General features: G+C 39.9%; 1 protein-coding gene across 4 annotated transcripts in view; it reads left to right on the top strand.

Annotated features, from left to right (window-relative positions):
- The window catches only part of INPP4B (inositol polyphosphate-4-phosphatase type II B), a 309,190-nt gene that overhangs the window by 98,944 nt on the left and 192,671 nt on the right, over positions 1–17,575 (top strand). For all 4 annotated transcript variants that reach the window (XM_030492258.2, XM_030492256.2, XM_030492257.2 and 1 more), the window contains exon 2: positions 8,253–8,337. The gene's annotated coding sequence lies outside the window, so the exon portion shown is untranslated. The remainder of the gene's footprint in view (positions 1–8,252; positions 8,338–17,575) is intronic.

Raw genomic sequence — 17,575 nt, forward strand, 5'->3', positions numbered from 1 at the left:
GAATACTTTACTAGGTCCTGTTCAGTGAGAGAGCTTCTGAGATGTAATCCTGAAGATCAGAAAGTCAGGACTATGTGTGAAATAATGGTGTTAATCAGTAGGTAAGGGAGCTGTTTTTCTTTTTAAAACTAAAATTGATGAGGTTTAATAAGTCTTTCCCATTCACCGAGCTTTCTAAACTGCAAGCTTATAACCTAGATGGTTTTCCTCAGGGTGCCCACACACGAATTGCTCACTCTGCCTTTTATGTTCAGTGACTTATTGGTTGTAAGGGAATATAAGAAGAAAAGTTTCTCTGGGAGGTAAAAAAACCTCTCATCTTTCTTTCCATGGCTGTAACAAAACTGAGTTTCTATATGGTCTTTTTTTTTGTTGGTTTTTTTTTTCCCTCAAACGTAAAATATAACAGATATGCATACAGAATATCGAGGGCTTAATTCTGTTGCTCTTGCAAAAAATACAGACATGTCTGGTCCTGGCACAAATGCCAGGACAAGTTAAAGGCAGAGCTGTGCCCTGGCATACCTTGTTACTCCCCTTTGAGCTTGGGAGTGATCTGGAGGGTTGCCATTCCCTTAGTTGCGAAAAAAGAGAAGAGAGGACAAACAAATGCTGGAGGAGCGAGGAATTTAAAATGAACAAGTTTAGAAAAGAATTAAAAGGCTTCTTTGATTCAGTTCTCTGTTTAGAAGTTGGAACTTACTGACGTTTGGGCAAGGGCTACCTGGAGACAATGTACAGATCTGCTAGAAATTTTTTTGGTGCTCTTAGGGACTGTAACTAGTCACACAACACCCATCTCTTAGCACGCTGAGTCTCGAGCATCTTGAAAAATATTTTGTTTGCTTCTTTCAAAAGCATTGTGCAGAAGATTAAAGCTTTGGGGTAGAGAGGAATCAAAGCTTGCTTTTAAATAAAAGTGAACAGCATTATGGTCAGTCCAAGGGATCAGAAGAGCAGGAGTTGTATTTACAATACATATACTAGATATATTAGCACTTACAGTTTATAATTTAAAATATTCAAAACACTTAAAAATTGGAATGAAAACATTGCAAAAATTCTAAGTTTTGAGAAAAGTTGATAGCATATAGTGAATTTTGGATTGATTTTTCACTTTGGGAAAACCTTCAGGGGAAAACACAAGACTTACATTGAAAGTAAGATCCTATGAAGAAAGGTATTTTGTTACGAAACTCCATCCTGAGGCTGTCTCTTTGGAGTTATGTGGATCATGAAACTAAGTCTTGAACAAAGCATGGTTCTCTGCAAAGGTAATTTGCATAACATTACTTGTTGGAGGCCAGGCAATGGAATGCAGTTTGGTCTTGTTTTTCTCTGCACTTGAAATATTTTTTTGAATACTGTATTTTGCTGCAGTTTGTCATTTATGATGTTCATGTTTTAAATGTGTTTGAGTAACTGCACATGCAGTTTGTGCATCATTTAAATCAATGAATAGTCTGTATGATCTCTGAAAACATACTTCATTTTTTAGTTATGCTTGTGTATAATAAACTGAGTGAATGTGAGGTGTGAATTAAGAGAATGTGTATTTGTACATCATTATTATATGCTACTGATGCATTTTGAAATTGAAAATTACTATTGGTTAGGTATTCACATTTGCTAAAGGTGATAGTCTATTAAAAGTCCTTGTCTGTTCTGCAGGACGTGTTCAGCGATGTAAGTCAACATTTTCCAGAGTGAATGCAGATTAGTGGTATTATATTGTCAGCTTGAAGTTGGGATCTGGTAGCATTGCCTGATGGATTAATCACAGTGGGGAGAGCATTTTTTGAAAAAGATGATTTGAGTATCTTTCAGAGAGCTGACAGTTTGTAAAGATTGTTGCAATGAACTACCAGGTTACAGCATGTCTGGAGTAATCGAAGCGCCTCATCAGATGCCCAGGAAGCATATTTTTCCTTATTGTGCAGCTTGGGTCTTAGGCTTTGCATTACTTAACAGATACAGGTTTGGAATATTAATATGGCAGAATAATATATAATATTAAAGGAGATTTCAGATTGCTGAATCCTGCTTGCCAACACTTAAAGGGGCGGTTTTAATTCTGCAAATTATATGCTTGTATATGTCATGCAGTTATTTGTTAATACCTCAAAATTAGAACAGTGTTATTTTGCTCTATTTGGCAATGGACATATTGCTGTAGAAATACATTGAAATAAATTTAAGACTTAACTTTTCTATTTGTGAATGAAATTACCCTGACAAATCGTGTTTCTTTTTTCTTGTTCATATATATATAAAAGCTGTGCTTTAATTGCATGATGATGAACCTTATCTGTGCTAACACTGAAATAGCAAACGTAGGTGGTAATGTTTATAGCGTAGTCAAAAGCGAGACCTGAGCACATGCATACATTATTGAGCTAGTATCCATCTGACTAGCTCATCTTCCAGTATCAGTCAAGTTGTAAAAACTCAGGATCATAGGCAAGTTGTACAGCTTGTGCTATTTTTAATGCCATTAGGACTTTGTTGCTGTTGGTGTCAGAGCAAGATAGGTTAACACTAGACTATCGTTAATACCGTTACATGCTTGGTATGTGTTACAGACCTCTGGTCACACTGTAGGCGTGCCAAGAGACACTGGTCATATCACGTCTATTCTTAGTCGTAGAATCACAGAATGGGTTGGGTTGGAAGGGACCTTAAAGATCATGCAGGGCAGGGACACCTTCCACTATACCAGGTTGCTCAAAGCCCCATCCAGCCTGGCCTTGAACACTGCCAGGGATGGGGCAGCCACAGCTTCTCTGGGCAACCTCTTCCAGTGTCTCACCACCCTCATAGTGAAGAACTTCTTAATATCTAATCTAAATCTCCCCTCTGCCAGTTTAAAGCCATTTCTCCCTTGTTCTGTTCCTACTTGCTCTTGTAAAAAGCCCCTCTCCAGGTTTCTTGTTGGCCCCTTTAGCCACTGGAAGCTGCTCTAAGGTCTCCCCGGAGCCTTCTCTTCCCGAGGCTGAACCAGCCCAGCTCTCTTGGCCTCTCTCTGTAGGAGAGGTGCTCCAGCCCTCTGACCATCTTTGTGGCCTCCTCTGGAGTTGCTCCAACAGGTTGACATCCCTCTTACGTTGGGGGGCCCAGAGCTGAATACAGTTTTCTAGCTGTCCTCCAGGAAAGCCCAGCCTTCAGGAGGAGCATGAGGACACTGAGGTTGTAGATACATGGTGGAAGTAGGGAAGAGGCCCTAATTAGGAGCAGGCACTTAACTTTGCTTTCCACTCTTGCAAGTAAGCTCTTAGTCTGTATATCACTGAAAGCAGCCTTGTAGGTGCCCAAATACCTGGTCTTTCGTGTTTCCTCAGTCACCAATTTTTCCTCTAAGGCTTCCAGTGAAAGGCATTAGATACATCTTCTATTAAGTGGTGGACAGTGATGACTTTGCAGTTTGAGGGAGAGATGATATGGGCTCAAAATAACTTCATAAAATTCACCTGCTGCTACTACTCCCTTCAGGCAAACTCCTCTCTTGCAAATACTTTAATAGCAGGCAGGAAACCAATTCTCATCACTTACATTTTGAAAATATTCTCCTTTTTTTTATTCCTTATCATAGCCTTTTTTGTACTTCTGTGTGACTATAATTTTGTCCATTTTAGCTATGTTTTGTTACCTTTCCATAACATTTGTCTTTAACTTGTTTTAATCATAGGAATACATTTAAATGCAGCAGAAAATAATTGATTTGAGAGGAAGGATAAATAGATAGGTATATGTAGCATCCCTACTCCATAAGACTTGAATTTAATTGTTTCAAGGTTGCAAAAATAAGCTTTTAGAAAAAATGAACTGTGAAATTCACACACACACACCTCTGCCCTGGTTAACTGTGGAGGTTTTTTATAATGTCTTATTAGAAGAGTTCTTACTTTCTGTGGTGGTTGGTTTTTCTACAATGCTATAGCTTCTCTTTTCTACTTACTGTTTTAAAACAGAGAAATTGCTTGGAATGTCACTTCCAATTTTAACTGTCAGTTTAGTTCCTGACTTGATATAGATAACAGCAGATTACTTTTTTGCCTCCCTCCTTACAAGAAGAACCCTCCTATTGTAAAACCCTTTTATAATGACACACTTCCTCCCCTCCCAGTGATACATCAAGTCAGATCTCCAGGAAAGCAAAAATAGTTCAAATACGACACTGACAGTTTTAAGAGTTTCTCAGTGCTTTATTTTTTTTACAAAAGCCTTCCCCTCCCTCCTCCCACCCCAATCCAAAGGAAAATGGCAGGCTTGAGTCTGCAATAATGTAGTTGTTATAACATAGTCCACATACATTGTAGGTTACAAATTCTGTGGAGTTAGAAACAACTAAAAAAAAGTACTAATGTAATTTCAAATACTGTGTGCCTCCCTCTCTACTGTAGAATGTGCTTGCAGTTTTTACGCTAACTGTAAAAATGTTATATTTTACTCTGTCAGAAAATGTCTCCATACAATGTATACCTCGGCTGACTCAGGAATCTGGAGCTAGGTACTTCAGTGATGGTTGCCAGTTTAATATCATTGAGCTTCCTTGATGTTAAAAGGAGCTGTGTACAGTTATGTAGGTATGAATATACAGTTAGCAGACACCTGCGCATGTGATTTGGTATAACTATCTCTTATTTCAGTTTTATGCATGGACTCCACAGAAACAGGGATGTCTTTACTACTCTGATTTGAAACTCATGACAGTTAGACAGTAGTGGCTTTAGTAGCAGAGCAGTACTTTGGATTTACAACAGCATACTGTTAGCAAAACTTGGCCGATCATTTGGCAAAGTGAATTGTAAGGGTTTCTGCTGATTCTAGGTGTTGGGCACTCTTCTACTTCAGCAGTTTGCTATGATATTTAAGTTAAATTTAGAAATAATTTAATTTCCTCCTCAGATCAGTGTTTTTAAACAATTTCATGGTCTGGGCGGTGGTGGTGTGCCTGTAGACCTTGTCAGTATTTTAAGAAAGATGTAATAGTTCAAGGCCTAGTTGCTGTTTGCCATTTGGATTGATCCAGTAAGTTTTTTATAACAATTATCCAAAATTACCAATGGTAGGAAGCAAACCCCAATATATTAGATAATAACACACTACTAGAGAGCTCGTTTTGATCCTATTTGCCATGCATAAAGACCAGATTGTTAGAAGTTACCCTTTTATTTAAAACCGGACCTGAGGGGGAGGGGAATCTAGTTCAAAGAAGGTTGTATCATGCATTTAGAGAGAAATTTTGGATCTCCTTAGATACTGAAAAACAAAGCTGATCTCTCAGATACGCATAATGGTTCCTTTGATTACAATTTTGTCATTTCATTTGTAAATGCATTTTTTGTTAGTTTTTTGTTTGTCAGAGCACAGCTCATCTAAATGATGAAAAGTCTGCAGTAATAGTATTTGGAAGGTATTTTTCTTCAGTTTTGTGTCATGATGTGGGAGATGTTTTGCAGCAGTATATACTTTCTTTTCTGGCAGCCTTATGCTCTTTAATCTTTTTTTCTTGTTTCTCTTCTTGTTCTCTCTTGCATACAGAAAGAGTAAATGCATCATATGCTCTGATCACTGTACTTGATTGTGTACCTTGGAAAACCAGATTAATTTGAAGATGTAGCATTGTTTCATTCACACTGCCACTGGTGTAGGGAGTTGAGTAATTTGTCTCTGAAGAGGCTCTTGGGCTGTAGCATCTGCTTTCTTAAAATGCAGAAAGCTTGAAATAACCCTTAACCATCTCCTTTGTGTTTGTAGGTACTCTTCTATGTCAACTGTGTTGAGACAAACCTTACTTGTACAAATTCTTGTTAATGATTTGATAGTTATCTTTTGCTAACCACTTGCCAATTTGTTTGTGTTATACATCTCCATTTCATACACAAATTCAAACATAAAGCCTTTAAATTTTGGCAGCTATAACAAACTACATGGAAGCTGTGATTCTTCATTCCTGGCCTTTCTGAATACCTGACTTGTCTGAAAGACAGGAAACAGAGAGTTGCTTCTCTCTACATACTGACAGGCTTCCACTTATTGTAGATACGTATTTTGGAGGGAATCTAAGTCTAGGGAGTTGTTACATTTGCCAGTTTCATCTGTGGGGCATGAATATCAGCAGAGGAACCATTTTCTGTAGTGGTGAAAAGAGAAAAAGCTGTTAGGTTTGATTGACTATTTTTTGGACAGAGGAGTCTCATGTACTCACAGCCAAGTGTTAAATTGTCTCAGATCTTTGTTAACTTCTGAAATAAACTCCTGGGTTTGGTCGTATCTTTCCTGAAAGATTGCCAGCTTTTAAAGGAATCAGGCTGCATTATCCACTTTTCATTCTAGGAGACTATTGATGTTGATACTTTTCTTCAAAATCTGAAGAATTCAAAGTGTTATCAGCAGTATTGCAGTGGAGAACTCTTCCAAATTAGTCTGATATTTGTTTTTGAACTATTATTGCCTAGTTTCCCAAGGTGACTTGAGCTGTTGCCCTTAAAGACTTTTTGTATTATACTTTCCCATGTAGAACCTCAAAGAGTGTCTCACTCAATAGCACCTGAGAATCGCCTCTGGGTTACCATCTATGCTCGACTTGCTGGATTCTACAAATTAAGAATTCCCAACACAGCGCTTGTATTTCTCCCCACACTCACTGCACTGTTTCACTGCTTTCTCCCTTTTAAAATTTTATTAACCAACCAATTAGCTGTTTTTCAGTCTACAGGACAATGCATCCCTTTTAGACCAACCCAGCCTGAATAATATTTCAAAGAAGTCAATGTACAAGTGGTTTCTAGATAAGTCTGATTGCTTTTTCTGAGTCTATTTCTCTCTCGACCTCTGGCATATTTCAATATAACATCATGTGCTTTTTCCTTGGACCTCTGTTTTATTTTAACCTTTATGACCTTTGGATGTTGATTTGTGCTTTGATAACTGGGTTTGGAGTGTTCATTAAATAAGTGGTAAAAGGTGGCAGGGAGGGAATAAATATAGACTTTCTCAAGGAAACCATTACTCATCAGTCTTACTGAGGTCTTATAGTCTCACTGTATTACATTTTCACATTTTTGCTTATGAAAGGTGATAGTATTATGAAGTAAGTAAAGGGTATTTTTGTGAGAAAATGCAGAATCAAACCATCCATTTCAAAACGAATGTGAACCTCTCGGCAGAATCTGATTCTGGCAGAACAAATAACGCAGTATAAATGTGGAGAAAGAAGTAGACAAGAAAACCTGTGTATATTAGGCAGGTGTTATAAATATGAACTGTTTTATGAAGTCATTCATTACATGTCAAATGTATGGAACTAAAGTTCAGGCTTTTGGTAAAATTGGTCTACAATATGAAAAAATTTTCATCTTTAGGATCGCTTGAATAAAGAAGTACCTGAGGAAGGAATGTTAAAATAAGCATTTACATTATTCTCTGCAGAATCTCACTGAAGTAGACAATGAGCTCTGCAGCTTTTGTGTTCGGAACCTGCAATGAGGGAGTGGATGGGTGCATGTTCTAAGGGTTATTTGTTGCCAGATGTTAGGGATAAAAAATGGATAATAAAAGTTTTAAGGGAAAAAAGATTAATTCTGAGGGAGTGATTGATAGCTTCACTCTTGTGAAAAATGAGTCATCTTAAACTAGAAGAAGAGTCTGCATCTTCTCTGCAGAGCACTCAAAAAATGATAGTGGTGATTTGTATCATATTGCACTCTGCAATAGGTCCCCATATCACTTAGTGTCATTTGAATTGCATAGCTAGAGACAACATTCAAAGTTTCAAGTGATGATAAAGAAATATCTTTTAAATAAAAATTGAAGAGAAATGCCTGCTGTAAGATTGCTATTTTGTTTCCTTGAAAGTATCCTACTCTTCAAACAGAATCTGACATTTGATTCAGTCTTACTAGTAAATATGAAAGTTGGAATGAGCTGGACTTGCCTGATTTGTTTAGAAATGAGGTGGCAGCTAAACTTTTGAATATCTACAATATGAGAAAAAGCTAACTACTGAGCTTCTTTTTTCTTAGTTTCTGGCATGGTCTTTTTTAGCAGTTTATTCCCATTATAGCTCATAGAGCTGAAGTAGGATGGCACAGATCAGTAATTAAAGAATGCCTGTATCCATCTGCCTGGTGACTTTTATGCTTTGTTGTCTTTATATATCTACATGTTACATTGGCTGTGAACAGCTAAACAGAAGGACTTCCCAGTCAGGTTCCAAATCCTAACATTGTGTCATCTTTTATGTCTCACAGAGTTCTGAAGCCTCTGAAGTGGTAATCCTGGAGCGCTGCTGGATTGTGGAGTTCAGGAGTAAAACAGATGTTTCAATAGTTCTCAGTAAGTAAGACATAGCTCAAATATGTTCAGTGTCAATTTTTACTGTCAACAAAAATAGCAAATAAACTGAACCACTGAAACTTTCTAAAAATTTAACTAAAATACATTCTCTTGTCTGTTAAGTGCCCATATCTAAACACCATTTCTCTCTGAATTCACGGCTAAAAAGAAAATCCTAAAAGCTATTGGCTTACTTTTTCTAAAATCAGGTGAAAGTCATATATCATAATCTTCATCTGACAATAAGTAGAACTTTGAGGTTCTGTTTTGTTAGATATTATCTACATATGGGTTTTATATTGATGCATAGCCAATTCATCTTATTCTTGAATGAGTAATCATTGCCAACCTCGCCATTAAATGAGGGGATCTTCTATTTTTCTCTTCTCCTATCAACTCTTCATTAATAAAATTGTTAAAAACAGTATGAAAAAATAGTTATGTCATAGAAATTGGAAAAATTATTTAAGTGCAAGGATTGATTTTATTTGGAGAAAAGGCTGACATAATTTTATCTGCAAGAATAAATCTCCAGTAACCATTGTGGTAGAAGTTTTTTATGATGTGGATTCTTTCTGATACTACTGCAGAGATTTGAAGATCTGTATGGTGTTTTCTATTAGCTGTAATGGCCTAAGAGCAGTTTTGGTAGGCTGGTAAAAGTACCTATAGGGGAAAAAATATTATGTTGCATTTGTGGGATGATGGCCAGTTTTGCATTTAGTAGAAGTTCCTACTTCCTTTATACTCAGCAGAATCTCCAGTCAACTTCAACGGAAATGTTACATTAATTGTGCTAATTAATTGTGCCTCACCTGCTGAAGTGATTCATATAGAATGGTTTGGGTTGGAAGGGACCTTAAAGATCATCCAGTTCCAACCCCCCTGCCATGGGCAGGGACACCTTCCACCAGACCAGTTTGCTGAAAGGCCCATCTAACCTGGCCTTAGTGTTTGGTCATGTTTGAGAAGGCAGCGTTGTGGGGTTTATCCTTTCCTGGGTAGCATTGTGGGGAGTAGCTTAAATCCTGCATCTCCAGTAGTGGAATTAAGTCTCTTGTCTCTCCCTCATGTTGAGGCACTGCATCAAAAAGGACTTCTTTCTGGATTTCGAAGCATTGCTTTGCCTAACTATAACAGCTGAATGATTGCCATTAACTCTCAAATTGAGACATTTTTAATTGTGCCCTTATTGAGTCCAATTCATTGATTGGAATCATCAGCCTTATGAGGTGGTGATGTTACAGTTTGAGTATAAATACAGTCATGCCAGTTCTGGCACTTCTTTTATAATACTTGAACATAATGCTACTAAACTGAACCAAAAATACAGTTGTGATTTCTGACAGGACTCTCAATTAGCTCTGAAGCCTGGAAACAGGGCAGTTTCTGTGGCAGTGAGACTGGCAGGTTTTAAGTCTAAAAGCTGGGAAAGTAGACAACAATGAATACTGAGTAAGCACTTCAAGCTGCCTGTGGAGAGAGACAGTGAATATGTGTGGAGGAAGAAATATGCTTGCATAGTTAAGAAGGAGAAATTGCTAGCTGAGAGACAGACTTTTCAAAACAAAGTTTTTGAAGGTCAGTAGTGTGGTTAGAAGAAAGGGTGGCATTCTGACCAGCCTCTAAAAACATATTAAAGAAGAAAAGAAGAAACAGTGCAGAGAACTCCAGGTATGCAGAGCCAACAAATGAGGCTGAATGCCTGGGGTGTGACTGAAGGAATACAGCAGAAGACAGACGAAGAGACAGACAGGTAGAGGAAAAATGGATTTCAAACTTGGCAATTTTACTGTGCCAGAGAACAAGGGCAACAGCATGGCTGCTGCTGCTTTTTTCGATGGGAAAAGAAAAAGAAAGCCAGACTATTATGAGGTATTAGAACAAAACTGAAGACAAATGAAAATGATATATTGTGTAGAGTGAGGATAAAATACCAAAAGAAGTGTAATAATCCATGTACCATAGGTGAGAACAAAATGCAGAAGACAAAATGGGGGAGAAAAGTGAAACTCGGGAACTGAGATCTTTGTCAGTGGGGTCTTTGATCATGGAAAAACTAGCTGTATTGTCACAAGAATATATCCCTTGGCCATTGGAAGCCAGCAAAACTTTAAAATGTCTATCTGGGACTTTAAAGGATTTGGGTGAAAGCAGGATAATAGGACATACCTGCTCATAATGTCAAATACATTGTGGAACAGATGGAGGAGAGCTGTGCTGGAACACAGGAGAAGCTCCCTGGAAGGAGATGGAATTGATCTTCGAGGTTTAACTTGGGGTATGGCTGGGAAGGGACTTGCAGGCTGTGGGATGAAGATGATCAGCTGGTGGCTCAACTTGGAACTGCGAGGGAGGTTAGAGTGAGCTTTTGGCCAATTGTCTCCATATTTCTCTGAGTGGTGGGCTGAATCCTAGGAGACATGAGGAAGAGTGAGAAATTGAGAGTAATTTGGATATCTAGGAAGAGAATGTAATATAGGGCAGTGGAGTAAACATGAAAGGAAAAATAACGACACTTTTATGCAACATCTAGTGATATTGTGGAGCTGATCATTGACTCGAGGTGGTGTGGACACTGAAACATAAGGGGAGCACAGAAGAGGTCAGGCAGTTGCAGCAGGTAATCCTGCCAGTGCTTCAACTGTAGTGGTCCCAAAGCAGACTAGCTCAAAAGGTTTCTAAGCAGACCATGAAAGAAAACAGTAGGACTTGTTAGGTGAACTGTTGTTCTGTATGGGGCTGGTTTCTTGCATGCCCTTGTACCAGGAACTAGTTGCTATTAGCAGAACAGTGTGAGTAGGACCTGATTGAATGTGGCAGTTCATACATACCTGATTCATTCCTGAAATTCCGGCAGGTGCGATAAGGAAAGCATTTCAACCATTTTATCCAAAAATATCTTAAACCTGGAAACTGTTGCTGTGCACTAAGATGTTTGAGCAGTGCAATGTTAACTGCCTTGCCTTGGATTCTTCTCAGGAATAACCACCATTTTCACACCATCAAAAGGCAATGGGTGACAATAGCAGGCAACCCTCTTCCGAGAGGTACAGAGGCACCCATTTACCAACCTGACACACTCCCTAGAAAAGTGTGCTGCTCACTGGGGGCATGTATCAGGGATGTCACTGAGAGACTACCAAGCCTCATACAGTCCACTTAACTGTTACCTGCTGCTTTTGTTTTTATGTGGGCACCAGTGATACAGCCAGGAGCAGTCTGAGGAACCTTGACAGGCTTGAGAGGTGGGCCATGAACCTCATGAAGTTCAACAAGGCCAAGTGCAAGGTCCTGTGCCTGGATCAGGGCAATCTCAAGCACAAATACATGCTGAGCAGAGACTGGATTGAGAGCAGCCTTGAGGAGAATGACTTGGGGGGTGTTGGTTGATGAGAAGCTCAACGTGAGTCAGCAGTGTTTATGTTTTCAGCGCAGAAAGCCAACCATATGCTGGGCTGCTTCAAAACAAGCATGACCAGCAGGTTGAGCAGGGAGAATCAGCTCCCTACTCCCAGCTGGAGTGCTGCCTTAGCTCTGAGGCCCCCAACATAAGAAGGACATGGAGCTGTTGGAGCGAGACCAGAGGAGGTCCACAAAGATGGTCAGAGGGCTGGAGCACCTCTCCTATGAAGACAGGCTGAAAGAGCTGGACTTGTTCAGCCTGGAAAAGAGAAGGCTCCGGGGAGACCTTAGAGCAGCTTCCAGTGCCTAAAGGGGGCCTAAAGAAATCTGGAGAAGGAGTTCTTACGTGGGCATGTAGAGAGAGGACAAGGGGGAATGGCTGTAAACTGACAGAGAGGAGATTTAGATTAAATATTAGGAAGTTCTTCACTGTGAAGGTGATGAGGCACTGGCACAGGGTGCCCAGAGAAGCTGTGGGTGCCCCATCCCTGGCAGTGTTCAAGGCCGGGTTGGACGGGGCTTTGAGCAACCTGCTCTAGTGGAAGGTGTCCCTGCCTATGGCAGGGGGTTGGAACTGCATGATCTTTAAGGTCCCTTCCAAACCAAACCACTCCATGATTCTCTGATCTAAGCTTGCACAATACAGGCAGGCATCACAGCCTCACCAGACACAGAAATACGTAAGTATGGCTATTTAGAGCACAGCTGTGCCCCTGCTGCACCTTGGAAACCCTGGTATCGGCGGTTACTCTGCTGGGTGTATGTGCCCAGCTGCTGGCGGGGGGGCGCTGTGCTGCAGGGCGGACTCCCTGAGGAGCGGCAGGGGCTGCCCCGTGCCGGACTCAGCCGGTTCCAGCCGGCTCCAGGTGCGCTCACACACACACATCCAGTGCCTCCAGCCGGTCCCTCAGGGAAAGCGTGTTTCAGAACGGGTGTCACACTGCCCAGCGGTGAGGAATGAGGGGGAAAAGTGGGGTAAACAGCTCTTTGAGTGCCAGAGTGAGAGCGCACGGAGGGGAGGAGGCTCCCCAGGCCAAGCAGAGATTCCCGTGCAGCTCCTGGGGAGACCGCAGTGGAGCAGGTATTTCCCTGCAGCCATGCGTAAAGTGCGAGGGGGAAGGAACAGCAGAGGAGCGCTTATGGACTGATCATACCCACCCCAGCCCTCCAGCCTTCATGTGGGAAGGTAGAGGAGTAAAAAAGGGAGTGAAGTTGAGCTTGGGAAAAAGGGGGAGAGTGGAGGAGGGGAAAGATCTTTCTCCATAGTCAGCACTCTTAATTTGCAGTATATTAAACTATTTTTTGTATGAGTTTGCTTTGCCCTTGGTAGTAATCAGTAAGCGATCTCCCTGCCTAACCTGACCCGTGAGCTGCTGCTGCTGCTGCTACTTTTCTCCCCCAGTGCTGCTGAGGAGAGGGGCTGGGCAGGTGGCTGGCAGCAGGCCCAGCTCAACACACCGCTGTTAATCTGTGTTTGGGGTTTTTCTTCTAAGTGTTTCATCCGCTTCCAGATGTGTCACTGTTTGAGCAGCAGATGCACACAGATAAGCAATCAGGAACAAAAAACTTGTGTTAATATTGGTAGTTCTTGGTTACTGTTGTGTTTCTCTGGGAACAGGACAATTAGAGCTGTGTGGCTAGGTGTTTGAACTGGTCCCAAAAGCAATGTGAATTTGACCACTGTGTTGTATATAGCCTCATGTGGGTGAGAGCAAAGAACTGTCTGCCTGCTTCTCTCCATGTGATGAACAACGCGAAATTGGGAATGAATCCAAGAGTCTCAGGCACAATGAAATTAAATTAGATGAGAGACAGCATTCATGGACTGCCTTGTTTTGATCTGTGAATCTCTTCTGCTTTTCAGGATAAGAGATTCCTTTAAAACAATATTAATTGCATTGTTGTGTGTGGTCCATTAGTGAGAACTATGGAGAGATAAGAGCTCTAACAGCCATGTGGGGCTGGTGAGGTGTGAGGAGGAAGGGCAGGAACAGGAAGAAGACAGAGCTTTTGATGGAAGGTCACAGTCATCTAAAACACATTGCAGTGTGCGTCAAGGAGGGGTGGTGGGAAAAGGCCTGCAGATAGGAATACCTTTAAAATGGCAAGCATTCCTTTTGCCATGTGTAGTATGTAAGCCACTTAACCTTGGAACTTTTTTTTTCCTTCAATAGTAGTGGCTTGGAAAGGCAGGTCAGTATCGCCCTGTTTTAGCTATAGCGTGAGGCATATGCTAAGGTTACTCTTGCAGACCCAGGCACAGATTCAAGATCTGTAAATCCTGTGTTTTTTACGGTAGACTGATGATCCAGCCAGTGATGTGATCTACTTCCTCGCAGCAAAAGCAGTCTACTGCTTTGCAAAGGCCTCAATTACTACGTAAAGTGAGTGCTGCGGTATTTCTTCTCAGTGATCTTGAGATACCATTGTGGTATTTAAATATTTGTGTAGTCTGCCTTGCTTCCAGCATAGGTGTGGTAGTTACTTAATGAAAGGGGAGAAGCAATGTGGCATGTGTGAAAGCCTGCAGGTATTAAAAGAAACAAAGTTTTGTACTGCAGTAGTCAACCTGGGATATCACACTATATTAATTTCAAATACCTCAGGCTTCTGTGGGGACTTACATATAAGTTACCATTACAATCTCTATTTAAGTTTATTCCAGCATGGCAAAATATAAAAAACAACACTGAAGATAAAATTTTTAATTAAATTTTTTATCTTTGATTGAAAATTTACCTTCCAAAGCAAGATTAACTTAGCACCATGAGTAACCACAGGATGATTTCATCACTACTAATTTGAACATGAAATGCATCAGCATATAGAATTCAGTCAGCTTTGTGAATTAAAAGCCTCTGATGTCTGTATTAGAAATATCCTGCGGATATAATTTACGTATCAAAGCTTCCATTCTACTTTTGTTACAGCATATGGTGGTTAGCTGTGATGGTGCTTTATATTTTAGAGTGGCAGTGGCTTGTTGATATTCTGAACCATTTTCCACTGCTGAGGTAACACCTGAGAATTACTTTTTGCTAGTGTGTGTGAAGAGAGGCAACCTTTAACCTTTTTGAACTCTCTTACTTTAAATGTTGGCATAGGAGGAAGAATAGTGATTCTCTAGAAAAAGGAGAGGCTGTCATCCTGGATATTGACCATATGCTTTGTACATGTTTTTATTTAAATCTTGCCAGTAATTTCTTTTAAAGCAAGCTGCTGGAAGGGCCGCTAAGCACCTGCTAGTGAGGCATCTCCAGTTCAAGAAGGTTAGCATTCTGTAATGTCAGTGTAAGTGATGTCCCTGTTTCTGCTGGCTTTGTGTGTTGAGGGATGGAAAGTCATAGAATCATAGATGGTTTGGATTGGAAGGAATCTTAAAGCTCATCCAGCTCTACCCCCCCTGCCACAGGCAGGGACACCTTCCCTCTAGATCAGGTTGCTCAAAGCCCTGTCCAGCCTGGCCTTGAACAGTGCCAGGGATGGGGCAGCCACACCTTTAGGTATTGGAGGGAGGAAGGTTTTTGGTATTGGAAGTTGAGGGTTGGAACACAGTTTTATACTGTGGAAGTTGGACAGTTTCTAACTACAAAACTTTGCTTTAAAATGTGTGCATAGCAACACCAGTGGCCAAGTGGTTGTGAGCTACATCCACCTGCTTTAGAGCAAACACAGAATGCTCTGCTACAGAATTTGTTCCCACAAATTTCATCAATGATCCCTCAGTGTTAGTGTGCTTTTGCAGCTTTATCCAAGTGTCGCTGGTGTTATCGGATTGTCAGTGCTAATATTTAGAGACCATTTCATGCATTAAAGTTAGTAATATTTGGCCTTTTCTCTCCCCTTCTCCCCTCCTGTGGCTAGTAGCTGTGGCCATTAATTTATTTTTAGCTGGAGAGTTCAAAACTGAACTAACAGTGTAGAGAAATTAAAAGAAGTGTTTTATAACTTGCAATTTATTGTAATTGCAGAGTAGTGTTTAATGGCAAATATAAATACATCTGACTTCACACATTTTGAGATTTGTTCTTGTGTTAATGTAAATAGTATAGTAGCAGTACTCTTGCTTTTAATCACTCTGCTAGCTTCCAGGAAGCAAGTGAGAGATCTTGGGAAAAGCTGAAGACAAAGCTTTGTAAAATGTTGATTTAGGTAGATGATGAATTCAGTTAGATATATACAGATCTATGGTTGGGACAAACACTCTGAGGTAACTGTTGGTTACATCAATGTCCCAGTGTCTGGCCTCAGAATCTTTCTTTTTATTTCTGTTTTTTGAGTTTATGCAAGCTATCAAAAGGTCTTACGTTGCTTCTTGTAGCTATGTAGACCACCTTTGGTTCAAGAAGAAAAAGAGATGAAGATAGAATTACGTACCATTTTGCATTGAATTTAGGACTAGTAACTTGAGTGTTTGTTTTGCAATGAAAGCCGTTGTGTTTAACATTGTGAATGTCTTCCCTAGGTTTATGCCATTGAACTTGAATACCCACTAGCAATGTCCAGCACTAAGATGAAAATTACTATTCTACTATTGCGGATTCCCAAGTAGATAGAAAATTTTCTTAGAGTTGTATATTCTTAAATCTTACGTGTCCTCTCACTCAGAAATTGTAGCAGTAAAACTAGGAATGTATACCAAATAAAGAACTGATCTCTTTGAAATCAGTAGTAAATGTCCTGAAAAGGTCAGGATTTTTTTCCAAAACTAACTCATGGTAACTCATGCTGCAGTGACAGCATAACAAAAAGGATGCTTGTGTACAGTAACTACTTAACTGTAAATTATAAAGTGCTTTTGTCCACCCATGAAATTCTCTTGTGTTTAGGATGCAATACAAATATAATTCTGCGGATACGTCTGCCACTCGTTCAAGGCCTTCATTACATTTGTGGGTCTGTTCATTTCAGACTCATTTTAGCTAAGTTTTGTCTGAGCTTGTTAGAGTTTGCTGTATGCAGCTGGTTTAAAATAACAGTCCCCATAGTCTGGGAGAGAAAAGAGCTGATGGTCTTTATTATATGTATAAACCTGGCTGCTCCCTTATTGCAACAGACATGTTTGCCAGTGTGCATTTTGGACGTGGCTTGTGTGTGTTCTAGTATGTAAACTTGTATGTAAACATTACATGCATTGAAACACTGTGGGTAATATGTAACTTGCCAACTGCTGGATCTGCAGAGTAAAACTTTCTGCACTTGCAGTGATGAATATTTTCAGGTATTTTAAAATGCTTTTCAGAATTTACCTTAGCTGTCAGAGTACTCCAAAGATCAAAATATAGCAGACTGTAGTGTTTTGAAGTGATAGTTTAGAATGAATTTCCAGATTGTAAAACTGGCACCTGTTGGATCAGAATATAGTGAATTATGCCCACTCCTACTGCATTTCGCTATCCATTTCTGGTTGCATGCATATTAAGGGTGATTCAGTATGCTTTTTGTGCTTGGCAGTCTGATTTCCACAGCTAAGAAGTAAATATAAATAGCATGATTTCAATTGCAAAACATTGATTTTCTCCCAAAGCAGATGTTTTTAATCTAGCTACTGGTAGGATATTTCAAGACAAGATCACTGTTCCTATTTACATTTAAAAATAAAAAGCAAAAAGAAAAGAACACCTTGGTATACTCATATTTTGGATGTTAAGTGTTGGCTTATTTCTCTGAAGTCTTTCCTTAGCTAACGTATCTTGGATTTTCAGACTGCTTTTATGAAAGTTGGTCTTTTAAAGGCTGAATGGTGTAAGCAGGTGCTTTGCATGCCAAGAATTTTTTATTTTTATTTTTTAATTAGAATGAGTGCTGGTTAATTTTGGTCGTGATGCTGGTT

This window comes from Strigops habroptila, chromosome 7, assembly GCF_004027225.2.
Source record: "Strigops habroptila isolate Jane chromosome 7, bStrHab1.2.pri, whole genome shotgun sequence".
NCBI classification, from domain to species: domain Eukaryota; kingdom Metazoa; phylum Chordata; class Aves; order Psittaciformes; family Psittacidae; genus Strigops; species Strigops habroptila.